The following is a 7,500-nucleotide window of genomic DNA, read 5'->3' as shown; positions in this document are numbered from 1 at the left end:
ACAAAATTACTTCTCATTATTTATTATTTATTTATTATTTTTTGTAGGGTTCCAGGTTGGCAATGCATTTCCAGAATCTATATAATGACGCCACAATATTCCTTAAAGTATTCAATCCACTAACACAAATTATCACTACCAATGCTACAAAATTACTTCTGGTTGTTTATCATTTATTTTCTTTTTTTTAGGGATCTGTGTTGCCAATGCGTTTCCAGAACCTGTATAACAAAGCCACAGTGTTGTATGAGTATTCAGTCCACTAAAACAGTTCTATATACGGCGAAGATGTTATCACTACCAAAGATACAAAATAATCTCTAGTTGCGCTTGCTTTTTTTTTTTTTTTATAAGATTGCAGTTGTTCAGTACATTTCCAGACTCTACGTGATCAAGCCACACTATTAGTTGCAGCATTCCATCACTACAGAAATTATGGTGAGGTTATTATCGTTGCCAATGCTACAAAATATACTGGTTACGTATTTTTTTATTTATTTTAGGGTTTCAGGTTATTAATGTATTTCTAGAGTCTACTTATATACTTAAACCACAGCAATAAGTATTCGACCAAGTAAAAGTAACTCTATGGTGAAGTTATTTTTATCAGTGGTATGAAAAAAAAAAAATGGCTATGCATTTTTTATTTCATTTATTTTTTTAGGGTTTCAGGCTGTCAATGTATTTCTAAAACCTACAAAATAAAGCCACAGTGTTGTCTTAAGCACTTAATCCACTAAAAAAAATGTTATGGTGAAGCTCTTATCGTTATCAATGCTACAAAAAATATTGACTAAGTATTTTTGTTTTTGTTTTAAAGTTCCAGGCTGTCAATGGTGTTCTAGAATCTATATGATAAAGCCACAGTGTTGTATCAAGCAGTCCATCCAGTAAAACATGTTATGGTGAGGTTGTTATCATTACCAGCACTAAAAAAATTAATACCAGCGGCGTGATTTTTTTTTTTTAAGTTTCCAGGCTGTCAGTGTGTTTCCAGACTATAACAAAGCCACAGTGTTGTATTACGTAATCAGTCCAGTAAAGTATGTTATTGTGAGGTTGTTATCATTACCAGCACTAAGAAAATTAATACCAGCTGCGTGATTTTTTTTTTTTTAAGTTTCCAGGCTGTCAGTGTGTTTCCAGACTATATATAACAAAGCCAGTGTTGTATTCAGTAATCAATCCAGTAAAACAATTGTACAGTGGAGGTATCATCACTAACAATGCTGCAAAATTAATACTGTACTTTTTCCTTTAGTGTTCCAGGCTGTCAATGTGTTTCCAGAATGATAAAGTCACAGTGTTGCTTTAAGTGTTCACCAAAAATAGTTGTTATGGTGACATCAGCAGCGAGATGTGGAATTAAAAGTACTCGCCTTCACAAAATAGCACCAATGTTTTTTCTCTTATTTCATAGATTCACTCACATAAACACTATGGAATTAATGAACACACTTTAAGAATCAATACTAAACATAACATATTACTGAAGAAATCTCTGCAGCGAGTCATGAGATTAAGAACACGGACCACCATTGCAGACTTGTACACATTCACAACCCCCCTCTCCACGATAAATGAATAAATAAATGAATAAACTAATAAATAGATAAATAGATAGATAAATAAATAAATAAATAATATGAAAATTCTATGGAAGTTATCGCCACGCTTTAGAATTCTTCAAAAACACAAATTAATTAAGAGATGAAGCCAGCGAGTCATTAAATCAATAACAGATGTTTTTTTTTTTTTACTTTATATTTTCACACAAAACAAAACAAAACAAAACAAAACAAAACAAAACAAAACAAAACAAAAACAGGAAAAAATGAAGATAAAGAAAGAAAGAAAGAAAATAAATAAGAACTAATACAAGCAACGTTTTTTTTTTTTGCTCTATATTTTCGAACAAAACAAAACAAAACAAAACAAAACAAAACAAAACAGAAAAAAATGAAAATAAATAAATAAAGAAAGAAAATAAGAATTAATACAAGCAACGTTTTTTTTTTTTGCTCTATATATTCGAACAAAACAAAACAAAACAAAACAAAACAAAACAAAAAACAAAAACAGAAAAAAAATGAAGATAAAGAAAGAAAGGAAAATAAAGAAAATAACAATTAATACAGCAACGTTTCTTTGTTTTTCATTCTATATTTACATCGCCATTAATAAACAAAATAGAATAATAAGACTAATGATAAAAAAAAAAGAAAGAAAGAAAGAAATGAACATGAAATTAATACCATCAATGTTTTCACCTTAAAGATTCACAACAACCAAAAAAATAAATAAATAAAAAATAATAATAACAGCAATAAATAAATAAATAAATGAAATAAATAAATAGATAGAATTAAACCAAAAAAAATGTCAATAACAAAGAAATATTACAAAAAAAAAAAAAATCATCAGACTAAAAAAAATGCGCCTTTCTTTTTTTTTTTTACTTTACGTTTACAGATCCACAAAATGAACGAAAATAAATGAATAAATGAATAAATAAATGAAAAACAGTACAGAAATCACCATAACACTTTACAAATCCACAATAACAACAAATTAATGACGAGAGAACACCAACGAGCCTTGAAAATAATAACACAAGTCGTTTTTTTACTTTATAGATCCACAAAACCAAAAAGTGAATAAATAGATAAATAAATAAAAAAAAACACTTTACAAATCTACAATAACAACAAATTAATGGCAAGATAACAGTAACGCGTCTTGAAATTAATAACAGAAGCGGGTTTTTTTTATTTTATAGATCCACAAAACAAAAAGTAAATGAATAAAGAAAAGAAAAGACTATAAAAATAAAAATTAACAACAAATTAATGACGAAATAACAGCAACGAGGCATGAAATTAATAACATACGCAGGTTTTTTTTTTTTTTTTTGCTTTATAGAACCTAGAAAAAATAAATAAGTGAATAAATAAATACAAAGACTTCAGAAATCACCATAACACTTTAAAAATCCACAGTAACAACAAGATTAATGGCGAAGATAACAGTAACGAACCATAAAATAAAAAATACAACCTTTTTTTTACTTTATAGATCCACAAAACCAAAATAGATAAATAAATAAATAGGTGAATATATAAATAAAAAAAAACACTATAGAAATCACCATAACACTTTAAATATCCACAATAACAACAAATTAACCCCTTCAGTACTGGGGCGCGATTTTACCACGAGTCTTGGGTACCATTAGACCATTTTATTGACATTACGAAGGGTCTATGGAGGTCAGAAGATTAATGGCTAGAGTCTTCACTATTTTAACCCCCCACATAAATTTCTGAAGCTGTGTAAAATCACCAAATAGTAAGCAAAATGAATATGGAAACATGTCATGGTAGTGAATGGGTTAATGGTGACGCAGTAGTAGCGAGACATGGACCCACATTCGAGAACGTTTTGCTCTCTTGGAAAGACTATTTTGAAAGGCTCTGGGTAAAGATACTCATGTTTTAAGGCAATTTTCATGGTTCTGGTGATGGATTAGGAAGCTTTCTAGTTTATTTTAAGGAGAAACTGCCTTCAAAACCCTGCTAGGCGTCTATGGGGACTTGAAAATTTGTCGTGATGAGAGAACAAGTCGTTTCTGAATATAACCGATGAATCGAACGCTACTATCCATTCCAGGCATATATTTCAACCCCACTAACCGTCCATGTACTTTAAAGATCCAGTAATGAGCTGCACTACCTTTGTGAGCACTGCCTCTCATTATGGACCGTGTGTGAAAAATTATACTCCCTCAATTCATCTGAACGCTGCAAATTATGTAATGGCTTTTGCTGTAAACATTGCGTCCTTCTCGATCCTTTCAGTGCCTTAACTCTTGTTGTCATGAGGTTGTGGTTGATGTCATTGTGGTTTTCAAGGATGTGTATTTATTCTTTCATGTCCAAACTTAATTCTCGGCTCCTTTCCGCGTCTTAATCTTGTTGTCATGAGGTTGTGGTTGATGTCATTGTGGTTCTCAAGGACGTATCCATTTATCTATTCATGATTTTGTGTAAGTTGAATTCTCGGCTCCTTTCCGCGTTTTAATTCTTGTTTTTCATTACATTTTGGTTGATGTTATTGTGGTTTTAAGCTTTTTTTCTATAATTTTTTTGATATATAAAGTTTAAAAGGGTCTAATGGATGTTATTATGATCTTTTTACGTCTTTTTTCAATGTTCCAGTGATACAATAACGAATTTAAAAGCGTCTAATGAATGTTATTGTGGTTTGCAGCTTTTTTAATGATTCTATTGATATATAAAGTTTAAAATGGTCTAGTAGATGTTATTACGATCTTTTTCCATCTTTTTTCAATGTTCTACTGATACGATAACGAATTTAGAAGCGTCTAGTGGATGTTATTGAGGTTTTCAAGAGTGTTTTAACGATTCTAGTAATAGATTAACATTTTCAAAGCGTCTACTGGAAGTTATTGTGGTTTTCAAGGTTGCTTTAAAGATTCTGGTGATATGATAACAAATTTAGAAGCGTCTAGTGGATGTTATTGAGGTTTTCAAGAGTGTTTTAACGATTCTAGTAATAGATTAAAATTTTCAAAGCGTCTACTGGAGGTTATTGTGGTTTTCAAGGTTACTTTAAAGATTCTGGTGATATGATAACAAATTTAGAAGCGTCTAGTGGAGGTTATTGAGGTTTTCAAGAGTGTTTTAACGATTCTAGTAATAGATTAACATTTTCAAAGCGTCTACTGGAAGTTATTGTGGTTTTCAAGGTTGCTTTAAAGATTCTGGTGATATGATAACAAATTTAGAAGCGTCTAGTGGATGTTATTGGCGTTTTCAAGGGTGTTTTAAAGGTTCCAGTGATAGGCTAACATTCTAAAAGCGTCTAGTGAATGTTATTGAGGTTTTTAAGTTTATTTTTCTATTTGATAAGTTAAGTTGAAAAGGGTCTAATGAATGTTACTGGGATTTTTTTTTAAGGTTTTAATGATACGATGACGAATTTAAAAGCATCTAATGGAGGTTATTGTGGTTTTTAAGAGTGTTTTAACGATTCCAGTAATAGATTAACATTTTCAAAGCGTCTACTGGATGTTATTGATGTTTTCAAGTATGTTTTCAATGGCATTTTTTATTCTACAAGTTTAAAGGGGTCTAGTTTCAATTATTGTGGTTTTCAAGGGTGTTATCATGATTCTACGGGTTTAAAGGGCTCTAGTGGGTGTTACTGGTATTTAAGAGTGTTTTCAATGAGGTTTTCATGATTACGTAAGTCAAAGAGGATCGAGTTGAAGATTTTAGGGTTTCAAGGATGTTTTCATTGGTTTTAGTCATGGTTAAACAGTCTCATCACTACCACGACCTCACCACTGCATCACCACCACCACTGTCACCACCACCACAGTCACCACCACTGCCACAATTACGAGTACACAAACTGCTTGAATTTCTACCACCACACTACCAACATCACCACAATCACCACCATCACCACTACTACTACTACTACTACTACTACTATAATTTCAAGTAGTGTGTGTGTGTGTGTGTGTGTGTGTGTGTGTGTGTGTGGCGGCGGAGACGACAGCGCTGTCCTGCCGCCGTCACCGCCAGTCCGCCGCCGCCGCCAGCAGGTGAATTAAGCACCAGGTGAATGATCAGGTTACTAGGGCACTAGATAAAGGATTGGTAGGATTGGTAGGATAAGTAAACGGTATCCTTCTCCTCCTCCTCCTCCTCCTCCTCCTCCTCCTCTTCCTCATTCTTCTTCTTCTTCCTGTTATTATTTCCTTTGTATTTATCATTTGCTTCACACACACACACACACACACACACACACTCTCTCTCTCTCTCTCTCTCTCTCTCTCTCTCTCTCTCTCCTTTATTCCTTATTTTCTCATTCCCACTTTCATCAATATCTTTCATGTGAGTGTTTCCTATCTTCATCTTTTATCTCTCTCTCTATCTCTACATCTTTCCTCCAACAGTATCCTACAACCGCATCCTACGACCACATCCTTCCCAATATCCTTCCTTCTCACCATCCTAACCTAACCTAACTTAACCTAAACAAAAATAACGACATCCTTCAGTTAGTAATCCTCTCTCTCTCTCTCTCTCTCTCTCTCTCTCTCTCTCTCTCTCTCTCTCTCAGATCCTACGGCCGTGAACATCCTTCGTAGGACTCTTAAGAATTAGAGAGAGAGAGAGAGAGAGAGAGAGAGAGAGAGAGAGAGAGAGAGAGAGAGAGAGAGAGAGAGAGAGAGAGAGAGAGAGAGAGAGAGAGAGAGAGAGAGAGAGAGAGAGAGAGAGAGAGAGAGAGAGAGAGAGAGAGAGAGAGAGAGAGAGAGAGAGAGAGAGAGAGAGAGAGAGAGAGAGAGAGAGAGAGAGAGAGAGAGAGAGAGAACACACACACACACACACACACACATTTTATCCCAAAGAAAAATATAGAAATAAAAACATAAGAATTTCTCCCTAACACTCAAAAAACCTCCCTCTTCCTCCTCCTCCTCCTCCTCCTCCTCCTCCTCCTCCTCCTCTTCCGCCGCCATCTTGAAAAACCGCGCCTCATTTGCTGACCCACACACCTGCTCCCCTGACCCACACCTGCTGTCATCTCCACACCTGTCTAATGCCGCACACTAACACACGACACACCTGCTAACTGAACCCCACACCTGCCACACACCTGTTCTGGAGCCACAGGGAAAGGAAAACTGAGGGGAAATTTGGAATCGTAGTAAATTTGTGGTGTTTTCCCCTCTTTTCCCCTTGTTTGTTTGTTTTTTTGTTATTTCTTTTCTTTTTTCATTTTTGTTTTTTATTTTATTTTCCCCTCACTCTGCTTTCTTTTTTCCCCTCTTTCTTTGGTTTTCTCTCGTTTTTTCCCCCTTTTTTTGTGTTTTATTTAATTTTCCCCTCACTTTTTCTTTTTCCCCTCTTCCCTTTCCTCATTTACCCTTGACTTTCGCTCGCTTTTCCCCTTTTTTTTGGGTCTCATCTCCTTTTCCCCTCACTTTTACTTTTTCCCCTCTTCCCTTTCCTAATTTTCCCTTGATTTTCTCTCGCTATTCCCCTTTTTTTGTCTCTTATTTCCTTTTCCCCTCACTTTTTCCCCTCTTTCCTCATTTCTCCTTCACTCTCCCTCGCTTTTCCTCTTTCCCCTCACTTTTGAAAATAAACAAATAGAAAATAAAGAAAGTGAAGAGATAAATAAATAAATAGAAAAACTTGATTAAAGACGATAATAAATAAATAATGAATAAAAGAATGATAAATGAAGGAAGAGGAGAAAATGAGAAAGGAAGAAGAGAAAGAAGAAGAGAAGAGAAGGAATGAATAAAGAGAGAGAGAGAGAGAGAGAGAGAGAGAGAGAGAGAGAGAGAGAGAGAGAGAGAGAGAGAGAGAAAAAAATAGAGACAGACAGAAATATAGGAACTAAAGAAAGAAAAGAAAAAAGATAGAAGAAAATAAAGAATGAAGGAGAAAAGAAGGAAAG

At 34.0% G+C, this 7,500-nt stretch overlaps 1 long non-coding RNA gene across 1 annotated transcript in view; it reads right to left on the bottom strand.

The window, feature by feature from the left end:
• LOC123501083 overlaps positions 1–7,500 on the bottom strand; it is a 46,138-nt gene that overhangs the window by 29,464 nt on the left and 9,174 nt on the right. The gene's annotated exons all lie outside the window — the stretch shown is intronic.

The sequence above is a fragment of the Portunus trituberculatus genome, chromosome 8, assembly GCF_017591435.1.
Source record: "Portunus trituberculatus isolate SZX2019 chromosome 8, ASM1759143v1, whole genome shotgun sequence".
NCBI lineage: Eukaryota > Metazoa > Arthropoda > Malacostraca > Decapoda > Portunidae > Portunus > Portunus trituberculatus.
This window is presented reverse-complemented; position numbering and strand designations above follow the sequence as displayed.